This window comes from Stegostoma tigrinum, chromosome 5, assembly GCF_030684315.1.
Source record: "Stegostoma tigrinum isolate sSteTig4 chromosome 5, sSteTig4.hap1, whole genome shotgun sequence".
In the NCBI taxonomy this organism is placed as follows: Eukaryota; Metazoa; Chordata; class Chondrichthyes; order Orectolobiformes; family Stegostomatidae; genus Stegostoma; species Stegostoma tigrinum.
This window is the reverse complement of record NC_081358.1, coordinates 32623419-32650522: the sequence shown is the minus strand read 5'-3', so window position 1 is coordinate 32650522 and position 27104 is coordinate 32623419. Positions and strand designations below refer to the sequence as shown.

The 27104-nt window shown below is 44.8% G+C and overlaps 1 protein-coding gene across 2 annotated transcripts in view; it reads right to left on the bottom strand.

Annotated features, from left to right (window-relative positions):
• Nucleotides 1-27104, bottom strand: part of LOC125452090 (cytochrome P450 7B1) — a 277642-nt gene that overhangs the window by 187775 nt on the left and 62763 nt on the right. The window contains exon 1 of one of the 2 annotated variants that reach the window (XM_059645892.1): nucleotides 573-622. The exons of the other annotated variant lie outside the window; for it this stretch is intronic. The gene's annotated coding sequence lies outside the window, so the exon portion shown is untranslated. Of the gene's footprint in view, nucleotides 1-572; nucleotides 623-27104 lie in introns of those variants that run through there. 2 annotated transcript variants of the gene reach the window in all.

The window sequence follows — 27104 nt, the reverse complement described above, 5'->3', positions numbered from 1 at the left end:
GGAATGGATATCAGAAAAGCACAATCTGCCCTTACCTCCGAGACAGACCACGACAGGAAGACACAACACAACCAGACTCACTAATCACCCTACTGTTACAGCAAGGATATTTCAGAGATGATCACAAGACTACTCAGGCCCCTAGGTATCATCGTAGCCTGCAAACCAACAACCACCCTGCAAAAGCTACTGATGAACGTAAAGGATCCCATACTCAAAACCAGCAAAACCAGTGTAATATACAAAATACCATGCAAGGACTGTGAGAAACACTATATAGGCCAATCTGGAAGAAAACTGACAATAACGCCACACGAACACCAACTAGTCACCAAGAGACATGACTATTTCTCACTTGTCTCACTACGCACAGGACATGAATTTAACAGGAACAACACATTCATAATCGCACAAGCCAAACAGAGATGCCAGGGAATTCCTGGAGGCTTGGCATTCTAACTGGAACTCCATCAACGAACACATTGAATTAGACCCTGTTGTACAAACCACTGAGAAACAGAACCGAAGTGGTACCAAACACCCCAACAAACCGAGCCATGTAAATAACATACGAGATGGAACACCAATGCTTCACTGGAGGCGCACTGATGATGTTACCTCACAGGGTAACAAAACGTCTGCAACCAAACACACCACCTCGGCAAGCACATCGACAATTTCAGACGAAGTGTATCAGGGTAGCAGATCAGAGTGCAGAATATCATGTTACAGCCACAGAGACAGAGAGAGAGAGAGAGAGAGAGAGAGAGAGATCAGAATTAACCCTTCAGAGGTCCATTCAAAAGTCTGATAACAGTGGGGAAGCAGTTGTTTTTGAATTTGTTCTCATGTGTATTCAAACTTCTGTATCTTCTACCTGATGGAAGAGGGTGGAAGAGAGCATAGCTGGGGTTGGAGGGAGCTTTGATAATGTTGGTTGGTTTCCCGAGGCAGCAAGAAGTGTAGTTGGAGTCAATGGGTGGAAGGCTGGTTTGAGTGAAGCAAAAACAGAAGTTGCTGTAGAAGGTCAACAGGTCTTGCAGCATTTGTGAAGAGAAATCAGTCTTAACATTTCGGATCCAGTGACCCTTCCCCAGAACTGATGGTAGCTAGGAAATGTCGGTTTATAAGCAGAAAATAGAGTGGGGCAAGGGGTTAAGGAGTAAATAATGGGTGGGGATAGAGCCCAAAGAGAGAGAAGAGCAGTTGGACAGAAAAAGGAGTGGATAACAATCTGGTTAGGAGGGCGAATAGCTGTTAATGGAGACTATTAGTGGCTAACAATAGGTCGTGTGTCAAGGCAGACTAGGTGATAACAAGGCCTTGTATGTGGGGTAGGCACTAGGACAAGTGAGAAGGCGCTCAGGCCCTAAAATTATTGAACTTGATATTGATTCTGGAGGGCTGCAGGGTCACCAAACAGAAAATGAGGTGTTGTTATTCCGGCATCCACTGAGCTTCACTGGAGCACTGCAGCAAGCCTTATGCCAGTTTCAGAATTTCCAGTTTTCAGACTCCAGCCACCTCCTCTTTATTTTGAATGTGCAATCCCTTTACATGTCCATCTGCCACCAGGATGGTCTCAGGACCCTCTGCTTCTTCCTGGGACAAAGGTCTGAACTGTCCCCATCCACCACTACCCTCTTCCACTTGCCCAAGCTCATCCTCATCCTCAGCAAATTCACTTTTATCTCCTCTCATTTTCTTTGGGTCAGAGAGGTGGCCATGGGTACCCACCTGGACCTCAGTTAACCCATCTCCTCATGGGGTACATGGAACATTCCTTGTTCCAGTCCTATTCTGGCCTCCACCCACAACTGTCTTCTCTGATATAGCAATAATATTATCGACACTGTTTCTCTCTGTCACCCAGAATTGGAAAAGTTAATTGCTTTAGGTTCCAGTTGCCACCCTGCCCTCACTTTCACCTGGTCTATCTCTCACTCGTACCTTTCCTTCCTTGACATTTCTGTTTCCATTTCTGGCTGTAGACTGGCCACTAATATCCACTGAAAACCCATTGACTCCCACAGCTACCTGGACTATACATCCTCACACCCTGCTTCCTGTAAAGACCCCATTCCATTATCCTAGTTCCTCCATCTCTGTCACGTATGTTTGGATGAGGCCAACTTCGGCAAGGGAGCCTCCGAAGTGTCCACCTTCTTCCTCAATCGAGGACTCCCCAGCACTGTTTTCGACAGGGCCCTCATTTGGGTCTGACTCACCTCCCACACTTCCACCCTCACCCCTTGTCATCCCTCCCCCTACAGCAATAGGGTTCCCCTTATCCTCACCTACCATCTTACTAGCATTCAAACCAGAAGATCATCAGATGCCATTTCTGCCACCTTCAGTGAGATGCCGCCATCAGACACATATTCTGCTCCCCTCCCTTGTCCGCCTTCCGCAGAGACCGTTGCCTCTGGGACACATTGGCGCACACTTCCTTCACCCCCAACACCATCCAAAGCCCTACAGCACCTTCCCCTGCCACTGCATAACACCTGTCCATTTACCTCCTCCCTCCCCAGTATCCAAGGGCCCAACGTACCTTCCAGGCGAAGCAGCAATTCACTTGCACTTTTCACAATCTGGCCTACTGAATTCTTTGCTCACAATGTGGTCTCCTCGACATTGGGGAAACGAAGAATAAACTGGCTGTCTACTGCACAGAACGTCTACGTTCTACTCACAGAAAAGATGCTGAGCTTCCAGTTGCCTGCAACTTTAACACATTGCCCTGTTAACTGGCCAACATCTCTGAATCAGGCTTGCTGCAGTGTTCCAGCAAAGATCAGCGCAAGCTGAAAGAACAACACTTCATTTTCAACTTGGGCAACCTGCAGCCCTCCAGACTCAATTTGAAGTTCAATAATCCTACAGCCTAAACTCTTCCATTTCTCAGCCTCCTACCCCTCACATAGTCTGCCTTTACACACTACATATTGTTACCCACTGACAATCTCCATGAACAGCTATTCACCCTCATAGCCAGACTGTTAGCCACTCGTTTTTCTGTTCAACTGCTCTTTTCTCTCTTTGGCTCTATCCCTACCTATCATTTACACCTAATGCCCACCGCACCCTATCTTCTGCATATAAACTGACCTTTTCCTAGCTACTATCAGTTCTAGGGAAGGGTCACCGGACCCGAAATGTTAAATCTGATTTCTCTTCACAGATGCTGCAAGACCTGTTGAGCATTTCCAGCAACTTCTGTTTTTATTTCTGATCTACCGCATCATCAATCCTTTTGGGTTTTATATGATTTGTGTGAAGTCTGGGTTCCTGATTTCCTGCAATTTCTTATGGTCTTGGAAAAGAGCAGTTGCCATACCATGCTGTGATGCATCTTGATACAGTGCTTTCTGCCGAGCATCCACAAAGGCTGGTGACAGTCTTTATGGACATGTTGAATTTCCTTAGCCTCCTGAGGAAGAATCATTATTGTCCTTTCTTGACAGTTGCATTGACATGGTGGACTAGGACAGATTGTAGCTGCCCTCCACTCTGTTTCAATGATCAGCTCCGTCATTTTGCTGACATTGATGGGGGGATTTTTTGATCATGCCACTGGCCACTCAAGCTCTTTTCTGTATTCTGTCTTGTTGTTTGAGATCCAACCTACAACAGTGGTATTGTCAGCTAACTTGCAAGTGGAGTTGGGGTAGAATTTGTCCACACAGTCATGAGCATACTTCAAGTATCGTGGGAGGCTAAGTACGCAGACTTGCAGGGAACCAGTGTTGAGGATTATGGTAGAGGAGATGTTGTCACCCATTCTCACTGACTGTAGTCTATTGGTTCAGGAAGGTGAGGATCCAGTTCCAAAGTGGAGAGCCGAGAGCTAGGACTAGGAGTTTAGAAATGAGTTTTGTTGGAATTATTGTTTTGAAGGCAGAACTTATTGTCATCAATAAGTAGGAGCCTGATGTCAGTACCTTTGCTGTCCAAATGTAACTTGGACCTGTAGAGACTTGTTGAAATTGTGAAGGATCAAGGCAATCTGGGAGGCTGGAGCTGATGTGAGCCTTGACTAACTTCTTGAACACTTCATAACAGTGGACGTCAGAGCCATTGGGTGGTAGTCATTGAGGCACCTACCTGATTTTTCTTTCACATTTGGATGATATAGGGTTTCTTGAAGCAAATGGGTATTTCCAAATGTAGTCAGGAGAGGTTAAAGATGTCAGCGAATACTCATGCCAGCTGGTCCACACAGGATCTGAATGCAGTTCAGAGACTCCATGCAGGCCAGCCACTTTTTGCGGATTCATTGTCAAAAAGGCCAATTTAACGTCAGTGTTGGCGACCATGGGTACAGGTGCAGCTGAGGTTGTTGGGATACGCAACATCATCTTCTGTTCAAAGTGAGTTGTATCCGGAGGTTGGTGGGGTGGTGTGTGAGAACGAGGGGGATCCTCTTTGGGCGGTTGTGGCGGGGGCGGGGTGTGAGGGATGTGTTGCAGCAACACATCCCTCACACACCGCCTTCCTGCAACACATCCCTCACACCGCGTCCCCGCCACAACCGCCCAAAGAGGATCCCCCTCGTTCTCACACACCACACCACCAACCTCCGGATACAACGCATCATCCTCCGACACTTCCGCCATCTACAATCCAACCCCACCACCCAAGACATGTTTCCATCCCCACCCTTGTCTGCTTTCCGGAGAGACCACTCTCTCCGTGACTCCCTTGTTCGCTCCACACTGCCCTCCAACCCCACCACACCCGGCACCTTCCCCTGCAACCGCAGGAAATGCTACACTTGCCCCCACACCTCCTCCCTCACTCCTAACCCAGGCCCCAAGATGACTTTCCACATTAAGCAGAGGTTCACCTGCACATCCGCCAATGTGGTATACTGCATCCACTGTACCCGCTGTGGCTTCCTCTACATTGGGGAAACCAAGCGGAGGCTTGGGGACCGCTTTGCAGAACACCTCCGCTCGGTTCGCAATAAACAACTGCACCTCCCAGTCACAAACCATTTCCACTCCCCCTCCCATTCTTTAGATGATATGTCCATCATGGGCCTCCTGCAGTGCCACAATGATGCCACCCGAAGGTTGCAGGAACAGCAACTCATATTCCGCTTGGGAACCCTGCAGCCATATGGTATCAATGTGGACTTCACCAGCTTCAAAATCTCCCCTTCCCCCACCACATCCCAAAACCAACCCAGTTCGTCCCCTCCCCCCACTGCACCACACAACCAGCCCAGCTCTTCCCCTCCACCCACTGCATCCCAAAACCAGTCCAACCTGTCTCTGCCTCCCTAACCCGTTCTTCCTCTCACCCATCCCTTCCTCCCACCCCAAGCCGCACCTCCATCTCCTACCTACTAACCTCATCCCACCTCCTTGGCCTGTCCGTCTTCCCTGGACTGACCTATCCCCTCCCTACCTCCCCACCTATACTCTCCTGCCCACCTATCTTCTTTTCTCTCCATCTTCGGTCCGCCTCCCCCTCTCTCCCTATTTATTCCAGAACCCTCACCCCATCCCCCTCTCTGACGAAAGGTCTAGGCCCGAAACGTCAGCTTTTGTGCTCCTGAGATGCTGCTTGGCCTGCTGTGTTCATCCAGCCTCACATTTCATTATTCAGATTAACTTGTTTGGCATGCAGCTTTCTATGCACTTACTGATAAAGTCTGTAATGGTAATGGCATACCTGTTTAAGTTGGCCTCTGAGTTTGTGAATATGGACAAGTCCACTGACTTTAAGATGTCCTGTAGAATATCATCCGTTGTCTCAGACCAATGCTGCACTACTTTCTGTACTGGGTTCTCATGCTTCAATTTCTGCTTGTAAGCCAGCAGGAGAAAAACAGTGTTAAGATCTGTTTTCCAAACTGTGTACAGCAATTGGAGCAGTAGGCATCTCTGATGGTTGTCTAGGAATGGTCAACAATATTGGGACCTCTGGTGGGGCAGGAGACATGTTGATGGTATTTTAGTAGCAAATTCTTGACGCTGGCCTCATTGAAGTTACTGGCTATAATGAACAAGGCCTCAGGGTATTTCGTCTCAAGACTGTTTGTAGCATTGTTTACAATAAAAAGGGCACTCTTCACTTACTAATGCAGTGACCACTACAAGGAAAGAGTATCAGAAGATGCCAGCTCACAAGATTGAAACCGGTACTCCAGGCTTGCTATAGAAGGCTCAAATAGCAATGGTGGTGGGAGAGGATCAAATTGGGTTCGGGTAGTAGTGGTGGTGGGAGAGAGAATTGAATGGGATTGGGGTAATCGGTCTGGGTGGTCAGATTGGTGGTGCTAGGAGAGAAGTTTAGGTCAAGAGTAGTGATCAAGGGGGTTGTTGTAATGCTGAATTCAGTCAGCTGGCCAACCATCGAGTTAGATTGAGAATTACCCAGTGTAATATTTCCATGGTAATTATACAGCTCGGTGGGTCGTATGTGTATGGCCCAAATCACTGATCTTAAACTCAGTGTTAGAGACTTCTGTGGGTGCAACTTTGGAAGTTCTACCCTTCCCAGGCAATTACATTGGTGTATGTGTGCATCAGAACTTCCACTGAGCCCTAGATTGTGACACAGGTTTCAATCCTGATTATGCTGCTCTGAACCTGGAAGCCTTGGGCCTGTGTATTAATGTCACAATAGAATTTGTACTTTATCTTCAATACAACATGTTGAAACTAGGCTTATAGACGACAGGATATTGTTCAAAATAAAGCTCTTGTTGGTGGAACATTGCTTGTTTGACACACACCCTCTCTGTTCCCTCTCACCTCTTGCCTTCTCCACTCCCTGCCACTTCCAAATATAAGCTTAGAACTGACTGTAAGATTGCATTATTCTGTTTGCCAGGCAAATATCTGCTCCAACACACATAGCTCATTTGCATGGCTACATATTAATATTCTCCGCTTCTCTGTCTTAAATCACATTTTTACTCATGCATGCATTTGACTCATTTTCCCTTGATGTTGTGTCTAAATGTGAGGATCATTTCATGGTGTTCAAGTATGGGCCCATATCTTCTTAACCAGCTTGTGTGGGCTTTAGAATGAAACTATTTCTTTATTCATAAGGTTTTGACTTTGGGGTCATATTTTCAGGGCTTAATTAATTGTGATAAGTTCAATGCATATTAAATGAAATAGTCAGTCAGCACTATAAAACCTCTACCTCATAACAGGCTGCCTACATTTTCACCTTAAAATGGAGGCGAAACCAATAAAGTACACCATCATGGAACTGGGCTCAAACTGAGCAGAGGAGAGAATTCACAGAATTTAATGCCCTCAAATGAAAAAATTCTATCTCAGGTGCCATCAAAATTCTTTTGAATCTTGCACCTGAAGAAGGAGCAGTGGACTGAGAGCTTATGATTTCAAAAAAAACCTGTTGGACTATACCCTGCTGTCATGTGACTTCTGACTATATTTATATATTGTCTACATTGTATATCCACGCATGCCAGATATATGTTTAAAGTATTAGCAAAGATCAGTAGCTCGGCCTGTGTGTGAGGTTGTTGACTTGCTCACCGAGCTGGCTGGTTATTGTTTCGACGTTTCATCACCATGCTAGGTAACATCATCAGTGAGGCCTCCGATGAAGCGATGTTATTCTACTCCGCTTGGAATTTATACTGTCTGGTCCGTTATGCTGAGCACTGTCATTTCTGGTTTTTGATCTCTATGGGTTTGTATATGAAAACCAGAAATGACACTACTCGCCATATCGGACCGCACAGTATGAATTCCAAGAGGAGAAGAATAACATTGCTTCATTGGACGCTTCACTGATGATGTCACCTTGCATGGTGTTGAATCATCTGAACAATAACCAGCCAGCTCAGTGAACAAGTCAACAACCTCATGCCTAGATATAATTTTCCCATAATTTTTCTGTTCGTTCAAGGTAGCATGCATTATATTCAATTGTAAGGTGGCACACAGTGTATCAGTTTTTGAGCATGACATCTTGCATTTGATTAGCACCAACAGCAAGGCTGCTATGATGTTGGCTCTTTCTGATGCCCACTTTAAAGCACAATACATTCTGACTTCACAAAACTGAGGGACATTGCTGGCCCATATTTACTCAGCTTCCATTTACCTTGAGCCACACTGTCAGATACATACCTCGAGTTATCTTAGCATCCAAGAAATTCCAGATCATGAGAAAGTAAAACCATAAGACCATAAGACATAGGGGCAGTAATTAGGCCATTCAGCCCATCAAGTCTGCTCTGCCATTCAATCAAGGCTGGTAAGTTTCTGAACCCCATTGTCCCGCGTTCCCCTGTAATCCTTGATCTCCTTGACAATCAAGAGCCTATCTATTTCCGTCAGAACCTATCTATCAGTGAGCATCCTGATGCCCGTTGATTCACTGCTAGTTACTTCTGGTCAACTTCCGGGTGCAGAGATCATTCTCTGCATATTTCCGATGCTCTTTTTTCATTTCAAGAACACACATAATTCATAAAAACATCTTTGTATATATGCATAGTCACAAAAGCAGTTCTTTTCAGTACAGTAGCATATCAAGGAAACAAACAAACATTGGAGTTCGACCCTATCCACAAAACCAAAAACATCTCTTATATATTCAAGACTATATTTACATACGCCTGAGGCACCAGGAGGGTCCAATAACTAAACAGACCCCCATTTACCTGTAGCAGGAAGACCTTAGTGGTCTTTCCCTACTAAAGCTGACCCAAACTTTAGGGCATAATCTCAGTTTTAAAAAAAGATTATTTCAAAAATATTGTTTATTCGTATAAAAACTTTGTACGTATACATAGTCACAAATGCAGTTTTGTTCTGCACAGTAGCATATCAAGGAAATAAACTAAAACTGACACAAACCATTATCTACCCCACTGACTCATGTCACAGTTCGGTAAATGCCGACAGCCCTCCAATACATTTGCTTATATCACAAATAAATCCAATTCTAGCTTCACTCTACAACAACATTTGCCACCTACCACCCTGCCCCGCCCCTTCCCCACCTCTCTCTCATCTTTGATTGTCTGCATTACCCTTAAGATGCTGAGCATGTAAATTAATCATTTGGAAACATTGATTAGCTGGTGGTAGTTAATTGGTGATTTAGTGTGTTAGACTGAAAATCTTTTGGTCCTAGTTCAGTCCAAACTTAGAGGACTCCTGTGGTGCAGTGATATTACCCCTACTTCTGTGGTAGAAGAATCAAGTTCAAGTCCCATCTGCTCAACAGCTGTGCCACAATTTCTCTGGACAGATTGACATTTAAAAAGAAAAAACACGCTTGTGTTATTTCTGATAGAGGGTTTTGGGTCACAGTCAGCACGGGGACTGGTGGCTGATTTTTTTCTCGTTTAATGTCCAGAGAGCATTTTGATCAATTGTAGTAATCATCTTTCAGAACAAACGAGGATCTTTATGCAGAGGTCTTCCCATGTGTCTGTTTTCTACAGGAGATGGTGCACTGAATCACCTAGATGTTGTAGAGATAGTAGGAACTGCAGATGCTGGAGAATCTGAGATAACAAGGTGTAGAGCTGGATGAACACAGCAGGCCAAGCAGCATCAGAGGAGCAGGAAGACTGAAGTTTCAGGCCTAGACCCTTCTTCGGAAATCTGCATTGTTATCTCAGATTCTCCAGCATCTGCTGTTCCTACTATCTCTGCTTTAGAAAGGAGTCAGGATGGCGGCAGTGTAGCAACACCGTGCTCAAACTCCTGCATTCAACTGCTTTTTTCCCTGTTACTTTTACTTTTTTCTTTTCTTTTTATTTCCATTTATTTATTAAGCCTTTTGTTTCATTGAGGCATTAGTGACGATGCATGGCTAAGCACTCAAGAAAGACTGTTGAACTTTTAAACTTTATTTCTTTGTTTTTCTAGGAAGAAGGACTTTTATGTTAACTGTTACTTTATTTCTTTATTTTTCTAACTGATGATCTGTAATGTTTCACGTATAACTTTGTTTCTCTCTTTTTCTACTTTGTACCTAAACTTTTGTATCTAAGTACATTTGTACCTAAGATGCTGCTGTGTGAGGTGACGTTAGATACCTTTCACTGTACTCCTGTACTTGAGCACACGTGAAAATAAAAGAAACTGAAATGCTAGATTATAACATGGAAGTATAAAAGGATCATTACATTTGTGTATACATTATAACACAATGTCTGTCTTAATTTCCAAATGTGAATAATAATCATATAAACTGTGTCAAATTGTTGTAAACTGTTCATATCCTGCCTAGGGAATTATCATGATGAATACTGGTACCATTCTTCTGTTTAATTCATCTATTTAAAATGAGCTTACTGAGTAATTTTCCAGGAAGGGTTGAACATTTGTGTCTGTTCTTTCTATCAGTTGAAATGTTAAAGCTTGTTTGCATATTCCAGTGAATGTAAAAGATTTCATGGCACTGTTTGAAGAACAGCAGGAGAGTTCACACTGTTTATCTTTCAATCAACACCTTCAAAGGCAGATTAACTAGCCATTTTTCTCAATGTTGTTTGCAGCGCTTTCTACAAGCAGATTAGCTGCTATAGTTGCTGCAAAACAACAGTGACTACATTACAAGATAATGAAATGTGAGGCTGGATGAACACAGCAGGCCCAGCAGCATCTCAGGAGCACAAAAGCTGACGTTTCAGGCCTAGACCCTTCATCAGAGACGGGGATGGGGTGAGGGTTCTGGAATAAATAGGGAGAGAGGGGGAGGCGGACCGAAGATGGAGAGAAAAGAAGATAGGTGGAGAGGGTGTAGGTGGGGAGGTAGGGAGGGGATAGGTCAGTCCAGGGAAGACGGACAGGTCAAGGAGGTGGGATGAGGTTAGTAGGTAGATGGGGGTGCGGCTTGAGGTGGGAGGAAGGGATGGGTGAGAGGAAGAACAGGTTAGGGAGGCAGAGACAGGTTGGACTGGTTTTGGGATGCAGTGGGGGGAGGGGAAGAGCTGGGCTGGTTTTGGGATGCGGTGGGGGAAGGGGAGATTTTGAAGCTGGTGAAGTCCACATTGATACCATTGGGCTGCAGGGTTCCCAAGCGGAATATGAGTTGCTGTTCCTGCAACCTTCGGGTGGCATCATTGTGGCACTGCAGGAGGCCCATGATGGACATGTCATCTAAAGAATGGGAGGGGGAGTGGAAATGGTTTGTGACTGGGAGGTGCAGTTGTTTATTGCGAACCGAGCGGAGGTGTTCTGCAAAGCGGTCCCCAAGCCTCCGCTTGGTTTCCCCAATGAAGAGGAAGCCACACCGGGTACAGTGGATGCAGTATACCACATTGGCAGATGTGCAGGTGAACCTCTGCTTAATGTGGAAAGTCATCTTGGGGCCGGGGATAGGGGGTGAGGGCGGAGGTGTGGGGGCAAGTGTAGCATTTCCTGCGGTTGCAGGGGAAGGTGCCGGGTGTGGTGGGGTTGGAGGGCAGTGTGGAGCAAACAAGGGAGTCACGGAGAGAGTGGTCTCTCCGGAAAGCAGACAGGAGTGGGGATGGAAAAATGTCTTGGGTTGTGGGGTCAGATTGTAGATGGCGGAAGTGTCGGAGGATGATGCGTTGTATCCGGAGGTTGGTGGGGTGGTGTGTGAGAACGAGGGGGATCCTCTTAGGGCAGTTGTGGCGGGGGCGGGGTGTGAGGGATGTGTTGCGGGAAATGCTGGAGACGCAGTCAAGGGCGTTCTCGATCACTGTGGGGGGAAAGTTGCGGTCCTTGAAGAACTTGGACATCTGGGATGTGTGGGAGTGGAATGCCTCATCGTGGGAGCAGATGCTGTGGAGGCGGAGGAATTGGGACTAGGGGATGGAATTTTTGCAGGAGGGTGGGTGGGAGGAGGTGTATTCTAGGTAGCTGTGGGAGTCGGTGGGCTTGAAATGGACATCAGTTACAAGCTGGTTGCCTGAGATGGAGACTGAGTGGTCCAGGAAGGTGAGGGATGTGCTGGAGATGGCCCAGGTGAACTGAAGGTTGGGGTGGAAGTTGTTGGTGAAGTGGATGAACTGTTCGAGCTCCTCTGGGGAGCAAGAGGCGGCGCCGATACAGTCATCAATGTAACGGAGGAAGAGGTGGGGTTTGGGGCCTGTGTAGGTGTGGAAGAGGGGCTGTTCCACGTAGCCTACAAAGAGGCAGGCATAGCTGGGGCCCATGCGGGTGCCCATAGCCACCCCCTTAGTCTGTAGGAAGTGGGAGGAATTGAAAGGGAAGTTGTTGAGGGTGAGGACGAGTTCGGCTAGGCGGATGAGGGTGTCGGTGGAGGGAGACTGGTCGGGCCTGCGGGACAGGAAGAAGCGGAGGGCCTTGAGGCCATCTGCATGCGGAATACAGGTGTATAGGGACTGGACGTCCATGGTGAAAATGAGGTGTTGGGGGCCAGGGAATTGGAAGTCCTGGAGGAGGTGGAGGGCGTGGGTGGTGTCACAGACGTAGGTAGGGAGTTCCTGGACCAAAGGGGAGAAAATGGAGCCCAGATAGGTGGAGATGAGTTCAGTGGGGCAGGAGCAGGCTGAGACAATGGGTCAACCAGGGCAGGCAGGTTTGTGGATTTTGGGAAGGAGATAGAAACGGGCCATGCGGGGTTGGGGAACAATGAGGTTGGAGGCTGTGGGTGGGAGGTCCCCTGAGGTGATGAGGTCATGAACGGTATTGGAGATGATGGTTTGGTGCTCAGGTGTGGGGTCATGATCGAGGGGGCGGTAGGAGGTGGTGTCGGAGAGTTGGCGTTTGGCCTTGGCAATGTAGAGGTCAGTGCGCCATACTACCACTGCGCCATCCTTGTCTGCGGGTTTGATGGTGAGGTTGGGGTTGGAGCGGAGGGAGCGGAGGGCTGCCCGTTCTGCAGGGGAGAGGTTGGAGTGGGTGAGAGGGATGGAGAGGTTGAGGCGGTTAATGTCTCGAAAGACAAGAGAGTTGCAATGGGAGTGAGATTCCCTGAGGTTGGTCCGGAGGGAAGAGAGTAACCTCTTCAGGTTAGGTGAGGGGATAATGGTGTTGAAGGCGGAGCTGTAGTCAATGAGCAGGAGTCTGATGTAGATGTCTGTTGTCCAGATGTTCTGCAGATGACTGCGGAGAAATGGCATCCTCTGTGGATCTGTTATGTCAGTTGGCAAGCTGTAGGGGATCAAGGCAATTTGGAAGATTGGATCCTGATGGAATTCATTACCACAGAAAGTGGTTGAGACCAAAACATTAAGTGTTTTCGAGAAGGAGGTCGATATAGCTCTTGTGCCTAAAGGAATCACGGGGAAAGGGGAGAGGGTGGGATCAGAGTATTGAGCTCAATGATAAGCCTTTGAGATGAGGAGAAATTTCTCCACCTAGAGAGTTTTGCACCTGTGAAAATCTCTGTCACAGAAAATGGTTGTGGCCAAAATATTGACTGTTTTCACAAAGGAATCAGATGTAATTCTTAGAGCTAAAAGAGTCAAAGGGTATGGGGGAGAAAGCAGGAATAAGGGGCTGAGTTAGATGAGCAGCAGTAATCATATTGAATGCTGGAGCAGGCTTGAAGGGCCAAATGGCCGATTCCTATTGTTTCTATCTTTCAATTATCTCTACCTGGGCCTGAAATACATGTGATGGCCTTCTCCTTTGCAGAGGTGCTTCTGGGATCTTCTCCAAACAGTACAGAGCTCAGTCAGTCTCTAGTTCTGTGCACAATCCTTCCGTCTGTCACAGGGGCTAGGAAGACTGCACCCTGTAGGGGAGCCATCAACATCCTGTTTGGTGACAGCCTCATGCACTGGTTGTTCTCAGCAGTTACCCTGTCAAGGTCCTTAGAAACCCTATATCTTTCAATGAGGTAACCTCCTATTCATATAAACACTTCTCAGAGAGGATTGTCCACATGTGCCTGTGCTTCTTGTTCTATCCCATGATGTTGCTTCAATGATGTTTCTCAATGGTGATTGCCATCATCACCCATATCCATGTGAAAAGCCAATCTATAACAACATATAATCTTTAAAAATGGTATACTTCTTTCTTTACAGCATTGACATTGTTATGTTCAGCATTGGCTCTCCCTTGCCATAGACATCATACTGATTAGTGGAGCAGGCTCAAGGGGCCGAATGGCCTACTCCTACTCCTATCTGCTATGGTTCTATGTTTCTACAGAATGTACAGAGAAAAATCCTATTATGACTCAATGTGATTTCAAGAAGGTTAATTGAGTTGATTTTCCTGAGTCTTTTTTTCCAAATGCATTTTCTGTTGAAAGTTCATGAAATCCAAGAAAATTAATGTAATCTCAGTCCATTCCCAATCCAAATTAGAAAATTTGAGCAAACTAAGAAGTTCCAAAGAGTTGCTATGACAGTTGATAATTAAAGAAAACTTCAGCTGAACAATCCTTCTGCACTCTCCCACATTTCCCCATAATGTTCGAATAAACTGTAGCATGGTGAACAAAAATCGCAGGAAATTCTCAGCGATATTTCTCACATGTCTTAATAATTTGCAAAGCTTTTGAATAATACCATGTTGAGTGGCTGAAATACATGTAAGATAATATTACTGTTAACACAAACAGTCCAACCATTGCCACAAGATCAAAACAAAAACTGAACTACATTCAACTGTTGAAGGAAGTCCACATGGATTGCAGGTTTCAAAAATTACAATATCTTCTTGTCAATACAACAGGATTATGTATCGGACAAAGTAGAGTGATGTGATGCAAATTGCATTTGCTGGAGAAGTAATGGGCTATGTAAAGTTACATAATGTAAGTAGTGTGTAGATTCAATTCCAGTTATTTAGAACAGCGTGGGCTACAAACATAATTGACAAGGAAATTATCCAATGTTCTCATTCTGACCATTGTTTGTAATTTTACTACAGACAGCCCCCAAGTAAAGTACATCCTTAATTAAAGTTAAATTCAAAATAGTGCATTCTTTGCTCAGAATTATCATTCAGACCATTTCCTGGCCTTAGATGTATATTTCTACTCACATTTCTAACGACAACTTATAGAGCACCTATCATGTAATGAAAGATCCCAAGGTGTTTCTCAGTATTTAAAAACAAATGAATACACCGAGACAAATAGAGGGATATTAGGGCTGGTGATCAAAAGCTGGAACAGAGATCTTAGAAGCATCCTAAATGGGGAAAGCAACTGAGAGAGACAGACAGATATAGAAAGTAAATTCCCACACTGGGGGTCTGAACAACTGAAGGCAAGGTTACCAATGGAAGAACCACTGTAAACAGGAGGTCACAAGTAGTCAACATGTTTTAACTTTAATGGGAGTGTTTTATATAGAGGCTCTCTGTAGTGAGACCACAAAACCGGTCAGGATTAGACAATTGGGTAATTTCCTTATCTGGAGCCCACACTTCTCTAAATAACTCGGAACAAAAACAGAAATTGCTGGAAAAACTCCCAGGTCTGACAGCATCTGTGGAGAGAAATCAGGGTTAAAGTTCTGTGTCAAGTGAACCTTCCCCAGAACCCAAGGTCTGATTTACAGCATCTGAAGCTCTTTCAGATTTTATCTCAATAGCTGGGGTTGATTTTACACACTATATTCTGTAGCTCTCCTCTACTCTTTGCCAGAGAAATAATCAATTTGCATTATGTAACTCTATTATGCCTGAGAAGTATTTGATCTGATTAACCCAGAAATTAAATTTAGCATTTGGATTGACCTGTGCACCAAAACAGCTTCATTATCATCCCTGGAATCAGTCTAGCGAACCTTCATTGCACTCGCTCTATAGCCAGAACATCCATCGTCAGATAAAGGGATCATAACAGTACACAATACTCCGGATGTGATCTGAGCAGGTTCAAATGGAAGTCAGACCACAGACAGCTCAGAGTGAGATCTAGACCATCCCTTTGCTCCTGGATTGGGAGGGTTCTGCTGAAACAAGCCATGCCTCTATGTTCTGCAACTTCCTCCTCTTCCTCTTCCCCATCACAATTCTCTTCCTCCTCCAATGAGATATGTCATTCCAACATTTTCAAGGTCTAGATGGTCAGAATGCGTAGCAGAACACACAATGAAGGAAGCCCTTTTAGGAGTGATTTGTAGGAGGACACTCAGTTGATCCCAAATCTTGGCCTGCCTCTTGGTTGTAGTGCCTATCTAAAGCACTGTCACAGAGGGGATTCTGGCTGGCCGTGTCACGACAACTGATGATGTTCTACAGCTGGGGAAGGACAGTGGTGGGGACAAATGTCATTGGCATCTGTGTTTGAATGACCCCATTTGTCTGAAATTGCCTGTATTGGCTTTTGTTAATAGGGCGTCACTAACCCAATGTTTTAAACTTTGACCTGAGGACCTTTTTTCATAGAAGGTGGTTCATACATGGAATCAACTGCCAGAGGAAGTGGTGGATGCAGGAAGAGTTGGACAGGTACATGCATCGGAAAGGTTTGGAGAGATACTGTCTAAATGCAGCAGATGGGACTAGATTAGTTGGCAAATCTAGGCAGGTAGAGCCAACAAGAAAAGAATTAAGACCAGCAGCTGTACGGCTGGCAGACACAAAGGACTTAAGGAGCTGGATAGTGAAGGAATACATGAAGATACAAAGAGAAAGCCATTTGAGACAGCTGAGAAAATATGGAGAAGGAGTGTGTCACTCTCAGGAAGATGTCATACAAACATACAAAAAAGAAGCAGAATATGGTCCCTTCAGCCTGCTCCACCATTCAAGGAGATCATGGCCGATCCATTGATCTTTCAAATTCCACTTTCACAACTATTTCCTTTTTCTTTCATTCTCTGGCCTAACATAATTCTTTCTACAAAAACAGAAATTGCTGGAACAACTCAGCAGATCTGGAAGCATCCATGGAGAGAAATCAGAGTTAATAATTTGAGTCCAGTGGCCCTTCTTCAGAACACCTTCAGGGTGTTCCCTCTAAACTTTGTAACTACTGGTAGGCTTCATGCATGCAAAGTGAATTAGTTTCCATTTCCAGAAGCTGCTGTTAAATAAGGAACACGAAGCTCCATGAAGCGCAAGAAAATATCATGAGGAATAAGACCAGAAAACCAAAAAGAACAGCAGTAGTCATTTGGCCCCTCGAGTCTGCTCCATCATTCAATAGGATCATGGCTGATGTCACTTTCCTCACATCCACTTTCCTACCCTTTCCCTGTAACCCTTGATTTCCTGACTGATCAAGAGCGTCTATCAATCTCAGCCTTAAATATGCACAAGAACTCTGTACCCACAGCACTCTGTGGCAAGGTGTTCAAAGTAAAGTGATGGAAGGTGTCATCAACTGTGCTATCAAGCAGCACCTGCTCAGCAATAACCTGCTCAGTGACACCCAGTTTGGGTTCTACCAGGGCCACTCAGCTCCTGACCTCATTACAGTATAGATTCAAGCATGGATAAAAGAGCTAAATTCCAGAGATGAGGTGAGATTGACTGCGCTTGACATCAAGGCTGCATTTGACTTGGTCTGGCATCAAGGAACCCAAACAAGACTGGAATCGATAGGTCCTAGGAGACAAAATCTCTGCTGGTTACAGTCATACCTGACACATAGGAAGATGTTGTGGTTGTTGGAGGTCAGTCATTTCAGCTCCAGGGCAGCTCTGCAGGAGTTCCTCAGGGTAGTGTCCCCAGCCCAACCATCTTCAGCTGCTTCATCAACTAATATTCCATCCATCATCAGGTCAGAAGTAGGGATGTTCCCCGATGATTGCAGAATGTTCAACACCATTCACAACTCCTCAGATACTGAAGCAGTCTGCGTTGAAATGCAACAAGATCTGGCCAATATCCAAGCTTGGGCTGACAAGTGGCAAGTGACATTCATGCCATACAAATGCCAAGCTATGACCCTCACCAATAAGAGACAATCTAACCACTGGCCATTGACAGTCAACAGTGTTACCTTCACTGAATCTCCCACTACCAACATCCTGAGGTTTATCATCGACCAAAACCCCAACTGGGCTCACCACATACACACATGGGCTGTAACAGCAGGCCAGAAGCTAGGAATCCTGCAGTGAGTAACTCACCTCCTGGCTCCTTATAACCTGTCCACCATCTACAAGGCACAAGTTAGGAGTTTGATGGAACACTCCCCACTTGCCTGGATGGGTGCAGCCCCAACAACACTCAAGAAGCTTGACACCATCCAGGACAAAGCAGCCTGCTTGATTGGCACCATATCCACAAGCATCCACTCCCTCCACCACCAATGCTCAGTAACAGCAGCGTGCTCTATCTACAAGATGCACTGCAGAAATTCACCAAAGATCCTTAGACAGCATCTCCCAAACCCATGACTGCTTCTATCTAGAAGGACAAGGGCATGAGACATATGGGAACACTACCACCTCCAAGATCCCCTCCAAGCCATTCACCACTTGACTTGGAAATATATCATTGTTCCTTCACTGCTGCTGGGTCAAAATCATGGAATTGCCTCCCGAATGGCATTGTGGGTCAACCCTCAGCAGGGGGACTGCAGAGGTTTGAGAAGGCAGCTCACTACCACCTTCCCAAGGGCAGCTTGTGACAGGCCATAAATGCTGGCCCAGCCAGCGATGCCCACATCCCACAAATGAATAAAAAATATTCACTACACTCTGAGGGAAGAAATTCTGCCTCATATCAGTCTTAAATTATTCTGAGACTCTGCCCTCTGGTCCTAGACTCTCCCATGAGGGGAAACAGCCTCTCAGCATTTACTTTATCAAGCCCCTCAAGAAATGTGTTTCAATGAGATCACCTCTCGTTCTTCTAATCTCCAGTGAGTAGAATGTTGCTTCCACCATATGTGAGACAAAGAATTTGAACATCTTCCAACACTCTGAGCAAAATAAAACAACTCATTTCTAACCTAAAAGTGCAACACTGAATATTAAAACAGTATTCCCCTCAATCTGGGCTCAACCACGACAGTAAATATCTTTTCCATGTCCACCTTGTCAAGACAATTCAGGATTTTATTCATTATACTCGAGTCCTCCCTCACTCTTCTAAACTCTAACTTGTCCTCATATGACAACCCGCTCATTTCAGGTATCAACTAGAAATGTGACCTCCATCTATCCTTCTCACTGTCTTGGGAAAACAGCCAACATAATCAAGACCCCTCCCATCCCAGTTATAATCTCCGCTGACCATTTCCATTTGGCAGACGATACAACAGCTTAAACACATGTACCAAAAGATTGAAAAACAGCTTCTTCCCAGCTGTTATTAAACTTTTGAATGGACCTCTCTAATTTTAGATTTAATGTTGATCTTGCTCCTTGTGCCCCTTCTCTGCAGCTGTAACATTGTATTCCTCACTCTGTTCTGTTACTCTAATGCACTTTGTATGGCATGATCTTCCTGCACTGCACACAAAACTTTTTACTGCACCTAGGTACATGAGACAATGATAAATCAACCGAAATCAAATTAAATCAAATCAAATCAGAAAATTGGGTTCATATCAGGAACAATCATGAGAAAAAGGTATAGACAGGAAGAGACACTTCAACAAGGGTAGGTGTGTCACCTCTTGATTCAATTGTCAGTCAAAGTCAGTCTGTAAATACAATCATCTGTAACAAAAAGCCCTTGTTCAGGAATGAAAGAAACTTCTGGAGGGAAATGTGTTGAAGGTTGGTGGTTGTTTATGGGGCGGCGATAATTAAGATGTAGCTGGTATGTGGGTGAGAGCTAAAGAACACAGAGCATTCAGAAGCAGGTGTAGTGGAGAAGAAGGTCACCAAGAGAGGTGGATTGTTTCTACTTTTAAGAGCTACTTCTTAAAATTACAATAATATTGTCAGAGTATTTTGGGAAAGAAATAAAAATATAAACGCTGGAATCATTTGACAGATAAGGCAGCATCTGTGGAGGGAGAAAGAGAGGTGTCGTTTCAGACTACAAGACAAGGGAATAGAGGTAGGCCACACTGCCCATCAAATCTTGGTCTGCCATTTCATGGCTGATCTGATAACCCTCAACTCCATTTTTCTGCCTGGCCCCTATGACCCTTGATTCCTTTCCTGATTAAAAATCTGTCTATGTCTCTCATTAATTAATGACCAACCTCATCAATTCCACTCATTCACAACCCTCTGAGAGAAGCAATTCCTCTTCAGCTCTATTGTAAGGGGCAACCCATTACTCTGAGATGATGCACTCTGGGTGTAGACACGCCCTCATGAGGAAACATCCTTTCCATAAGTACCCTGTCAAGGCCCCTAAGAATCTTGTATGTTTCGATAAGGTCACCCCACATTCTTCAACAGCACTTAAGTAGCTCAATACCATTCAGAATAAAGCAGCCCTCTCCAGCACCTTGCAGAGTGATATCTCAGTGTAGCATCAACATGTCTGTGCATTATTTCAGGGTCGATGCAGTTTTAAAGCCAGGTTTTTTACAACCAGAAGATAAAGTAACGTGCACTTGGCCTGAGTTCTACATTCCAATAAACTCACTTTATAATAGGGGCATTCCAGAATGGAGAGAGTAATTAAACAATGGCTTTCCTTATTACTGAAAGATAAAAATTGTGGTTGGACATTGATTCATTTAAACTTTAGCTAATCATATCATTGCCAATAGGTTAAACAATGATTTATGTATGTCAGTTGGGTTCACAGAGTCACAATCTTGCAAGTACCAGCAGTTGTGCATATTATTGCAAAGCCCCTATTCTTTACAGATTAAAAGAAATGTGCACAGACATTGCATGTTTCAACTTAACAAAACAGTTGATAGCATTTACTAATTCATTTCTCAGAGCAGCGACCTGACCAACTAGTGTCACCCTACCTGGTTTAAAACCGAAGCAAAACCCAGCAGTTAACTGTCAATTGGTATTAGAGTCATAGAGTCCTAGAGGGGTGCAGCATGAAAACAGGCCCTTCGGCCTAACCCGTCCATGCCAACTAGATATCCTGAATTAATCTAGTCCCATTTGCCAGCATTTAGCCCATAGCCCTCTAAACACTTCCTATACAAATACCCATCCAGATACCTTTTAAATGTTGTAATTGTACCAGTTTCCACCACTTCCATATATGCACCACCCTCTATGAGAAAACGTTGCTCCTTAGGTCGCTTTTAAATCTTCCCCCTCTCACCCTAAACCTATGCCCTCTAGTTTTGGACTCCCCTACCCTGGGGCAAAGGCCTTGTCTATTTACCTTATCCAGGCCCTCATGATTTTATAAGTCTCTATGAGGCCACCCCTCAGCCTCTGATGCTCCAGGAAAAATAGCCCCAACCTATTCAGCTTCTCTCTATAGCTCAAAACCTCCAAACATGGCAACAGTCTTGTAAAGCTTTTATAAAACTTTTAAGTTTAACATCTTTGCGAGAGCAGGGAGACCAGGTTTGAACATTAATGGATTCATCCTCCATGACAATGTCTCCATCAATCATTCAGAATCCATTTGCCAACAACTGCTTTGTAGCTCAATGGTTAGTACTGCTGCCTCACAGTACCAGACACCCAGGTTTGATTCCACCCTTGGGCAACTTTCTGTGTGGAGTTTGCACATTCTGCCCGTATCTGTGTGGGCTTTCTCTGGGTGCTCTGGTTTCTCCCCACAGTCCAAAGATGTGTGGATTGGCCATGCTAAATTGCCCATGGTGTTCAAGGGATGTTCAGATTAGGAAGATGGGTCTGGAAGGGTGCTCTGAGGGTTGGCATGGACATGTTGGGCCCAAGGGCCTGTTTCTACACTGTAGGGATTCTAAGTCTAAATCAGTACTGTCCTCTCATGCAGTGTAAATACTGATAGTCCCCTTGAATTGTTATTCTCGTGAATTGGCCTGATTTATGAAAGTTGAAAAGCTTTGACAAAATGTCAAAGTCCTGACAAAGGATTTCAGCCCAGAATGTTGACTCCTCTGCTCCTCAGATGCAGTCTGCCCTGCTATGCTTTTCCAGCTCCATATTTATTGACATCAAGAAAATGTGTCCTTTATTTTGTACTATTCAAAAGATATTTCACCATGGAGAGAGAGCCCAAATTGTCCAACCAGTTATAACCTGGCAAGAAGCAGGTAACATGGAGAATAATTAAAATGAAGCCTACCACTGATCCTCACCGATTTTGTTTCCTTTTCACTGCACCCCAATGTAAGCCTGCCCCTTTGAGAACAAGTCACCCACTCACTTGCTCAAAAGAGAAATTTAATTCTAGGACTCAATCTACATATTTTGCCTGAGGCGTGAAAGAGAGTCTTCTAGTTCCCTAGCCAGACAGACATGCTGGGTGATGGAATGGCTATCACCAGAGTCCAATAGATCAATCATTCAGTGTCATTTTTCTTATGTGCCAGGGGTAACAGGCATAGTCAATGTCAATGTTTACTGTTCTTGATCCTTATTCATTAGCCTTATCATTTGCTGAAGGAGTGTCACTAGTACTGGATTCCAGGATGGGTCCTGCTCAGAATGAAGTGGGGTGATCAAAGTAGTTTTGATTGCAGACTCTCATTGAAAATGCTGTTGACCAACCCCAACCAATACAGTCACTAATTTGACAGGAATTAGCCTATTAGCATCAGGCAACTACCACACAGGCCCAATGGGCATGTGGGAATTAGCGTTTTGTGGTGATCAACAATTTTGGATTTAATTTGCACACTGAAAGAGGAGCCCAACCGGGCTTTATGTGGCTGCCTGTTGTGTATGAAATATGAAATTTAGTTGGGATTCTGATAATAAAGTCTCCCGATCTATTTAACTGCCTCCTACCCCCACCAATTTCCAGGGACCAGGAGAGCAGGATTCAAAATTCCTCTCATTACGCCTATCATCACTGTGTCAAATTCCTGAAATGCCCAAACAGTACTGTCCACCTACCAATGTATCATGGTGCCACCAGCTTTCAGGGCAATTAGAGATGAGAAACAAATGCTAGTGAGGATTTGAGTGTTGGAATAAGGATGTTTTGCCACAGTTACACAGGACCTTGGTGACGCCACACCTTGAGTATTGTGTGCAGTTTTTGTCTCCTGATCTTGAAGAAGGACATTCTTGCTATTGAGGGAATCCAACGAAGGTTCTCCAGACTGATTCCTGGGATGGCAGGACTGGCATATGAGGAAAGCTTGGATTGACTAGGCTTGTATTCACTGGTATTTAAAAGAATGAGAGGGGAATCTCATAGAAACATATAAAATCCTGATGGGACTGCTCAGGTTGGATGTGGTAAGGATGTTCCCGATGTTAGGGAAGTCCAGAACTAGGGGTCATGGTCCAAGAATAAGGGGTAAGCCACTCATGACTGAGATGAGGATGAATTTCTTCACTCAGAGAGCTGCAAACCTATGGAATTCTTTTCCACAGAAAGCCGCTGGGGCCAGTTCATTAGATATATTCAAGAGGGAGCTGGATGTGGCCCTTGTGGCTAAAGCGATGAAAGGGTATGAAAAGAAAGTGGGAAAGCGATATTGGAACTGCATGTTTAACCATGATTATATTGAATGGTGATGCAGCCTTGAAGGGCTGAAGGCCTACTCCTGTGCCTATTTTCAATGTTTTCTATGTTTAGCTTTGCCAGAAATGCTCACATCCCATAAACAATGGAAAAAATAGACTGAGGGAGGAGGAAACAGGTAGGCCTGTGGATGTATATGACAATCTATTCGCACAACTCTTGCTATTAAAAAGGACAAGTTAACAATTATTCCTACATAACTTAATTGTATTTCTTGTTTGTTGGTGATTGTTCAGATTTCCTGAACTGTACCAGAATCAATTAAATGGGAAAAGCTGGCATTGCCAGACCAGATAGTTTATATTCCCCAAACAGAAAATCACATCTGGTGGGGCTAACGGTTGCCCTGAAGCAGCCTAAAATTTGTTGATCAAATTACTGCAATGAACATTGTTACTCAGACACCAGAGAGTTAACACAATAGGTATCCAGCATGGTTTGAATAATCAGAGATAAAGGGAACTGCAGATGCTGGAGAATCCAAGATAACAAAGTGTGGAGCTGGATGAACACAGCAGGCCAGGCAGCATCTTAGGAGCACAAAAGCTGATGTTTCGGGCCAAGAGAAGGTTCTAGGCCTGAAACATCAGCTTTTGTGCTCCTAAGATGCTACTTGGCCTGCTGTGTTCATCCAGCTCCACACTTTGTTAATTTGAATAATCAACAGCACATTCTCAGAAGACCTAGCATCTGTTAAAAACCTTATATTAGTTCTCTTTATTCATTTTCAGCCATTTCAAACTTCGTAAGTCACTTAAAATCAATACACACTGCAACATAAAAAGCAGTGATTTCAAGTCACAAGACAAATTCTTCTTCTGTAAATACAACCAACTCTCAGACTTCTTGCTATCTAGGACATTAACAGTGTATTATTGTAATTTTCTTGCAACTTCCACCAGAAGTTGCTTTCTTCCTACTTCCACACTAAACCAGTCCACACACTGATCATTTATCTCAAATGAGCTGACCCATCGTAACACTGAGGAATGCAAAATTAGCTCAATGAAAATGTGAGAATGTCTGGTTATGGTGCTCCGAATCGGGGTAATGCTACTACAGAATATAGCATTTATAACAGACTATTGCCAGAACTAGCAGGTCTGCTTTGGGATTGGGAATTCACCCTGATCAAACCTGTGCTGTGCCGAGCAGGGAGATCACTGAGTGCCTTGTGTTCCTCAGGGATATGATTGTCTACATGCCAGAATATAGGGGTGAAATTCTGCTTCACCAGCTTGGACCAGGAGAAAACCTTCGACAGGTTAGTGCACAGGTACATGAGAGATGTTTCTCCAAAATGTGCTTTGGGGAGGGTATCTGCTATTGGATCCGGCTGCTCTACTCCAACATAGTCTGCGTAGTCTCAATCAATGGTTGGGTGTCAAAAAGCTTCCTGACCAGATCTGGAGTCAGGCAGGGCTGCCCACACTCTCCCACCTTGTTTGTGTGTTGTATAGAGCCTTTTGTTGAGCCCATCAGGAGGGATGCAGCCCTCAGAGGTATGACTAGTCCAGGCATCGAGGGCCTGCAGTTCAAAGCCTCCCTGTACATGGGTGACATCACTGTTTTTTGCTTAGATCCACGGTCAGTGAGCAGACTCATGAGCAACTGTAACCAGTTTGGACTGGCTTCGGGTTCCAAGGTGAATAGCGGCAAGAGTGAGGCCATGTTCTTTGGGAACTGGGCCGACCAATCCTTCATTCCCTTCATCATCAGGACAGCCTACCTGAAGGTGCTGGGTATTTGGTTTGGAGGGGCTGGGGTGAGTGCCAAAATGTGGGAGGAGCGTGTCACCAAAGTGAGTAGAAACTAGGCAAGTGGGAGCACTGGTCCCTCCCCATGGTGGGTAAAAATCTGGTCTTCAGGTGTGAGGTACTCCCAGCATTGTTGTACTTGGTGCAGGTCTGGCCTATTCCCTAAACCTGTGCTATTGCAGTCACCTAGACCATCTTTCGCTTCGTTTGGAGGTTGAAGACGGAACGAGTTTGAAGGGACATTATGTGTAACAAACTGAACAAGGAGGGGAGAAACATACCCAATGTTGCCCTCAACCTGATTGGCCACCTTTCTGCATGGCTGCATCAAGCTGTGCGAAGACCCTCAGTAAGCCAGTGGGATGTGTCACTCTGTACTGAGGCTCTACCTGTCTCTGCTGTTGCGAAGGATAGGCCTGGCCTCATTGCCATGCAATGCTCCCAGTAGCTGGACCACCCTGTACCATCCATCCTTCGTAAAGAAATCTGTAAAGAAAAACACCTTTAACCATTAGCCCATCAGACAGATGTCAGCATGTAGCGTCCTCAAGTCCCTTCGGGAAAAGGAGAAGGTGGATTTTGTCGGGTGGTTCCCTGCGTGGACTGTCAAAGTCATTTGGCAGAATGCCTCTTCACTGGTGGTTTCCAACAAGCACCAAAACATTGCTTGGCTGGTGGTGACAAGGGCCCTGCCTGTGAGATCCTCATATATGCCCAGACTCTCTGCACTACCGTGTGCTGCCCTTGAAGTGGCTGTGGAGGGGACGAGATTGTCACACACCTCCTTCTGGAACGTGCCTATGCAAAGGAAGTCTGGAGAGAAATGCATTGGTTTTTAGCGAGGTTTACCCCGAGCAGCTCCATGACACAGGACTTTGTGCTCTACTGTCTGTTCCCCGGGAAACACGCCGAGACAAACATCGGCTGTGCCCTGAGGACCATCAATGCGGTGAAAGACACACTTTGGTCTCCCCGAAACTTGCTGGTCTGCCTGTTGAAAGAGTTGACCCTGACTGAGTGTTGCAGACGGGCACATTCCAAGGCCCAGGCCTATGTGCTGAGGGATGCAATAAAGCTTGGGTCAGCTGCCAAGGCACAGTGAAGAAAGACTGCTGTGTAAGTTCATTCTGTCAAAGCATAACCAAGGGTGGGGTGGGGTGGTCCATTCAGTAGCCACAGCCCACTGATGCCTCAGCTAAATGCCAAGAGGTTAATAGTAAATATAGAGAAATGCAAACCCCAATGTTTTGTATTTTTCTCTGTAAGACAGTATAGATCTGAATGGCTTCATTGACTGTGTTTGTACATAATGATTACCTTCTATGAATAAAGTGTATTTTTGCGATTAAAAATATTGAATTCTTCTGGTTGATATAATTCTTACACAAAAGCCTCCTACTATTAAACATTGACTGTGAGCAAACAGCTTTCATCTCTTACGTGCAGTGACCCCAGCATCAGCCCTTAGGCAATGTAAACTTTCTTTCATTTCTTCATGGACCCCTGTTCCAGTTAGGCTTCTGATCAAAATTAAATCATGAACACTCTTAACTATCGCGTGAAATTAAACAAATTTCCTGTGTAATAGTATTAATAATAGTTGGCACCCAATTTACATCTGGCAGGTACTCAAATTTGCATCTCAACATTCAGCTAACTGTTTCCAAAGAGTGCTTTTTTTTTCAATGAGATTGGAAATAAACTTCTGTTTCTGAAGATCGGCACTCATGAGTTCAGAATAAATGGGTCAGAGAATGAAAATTAATACGTCGCGTTGATGAATTGTGGCAATACAATACGATGGGCTACAAAGCGAAGTTGAATAGAATCGCTGGCAACAATGGATCCCTCCCTAATGATCTCAAAGCATCTTATGCTGGTTTTGAACAGGAAATCAGTGAGATGATGT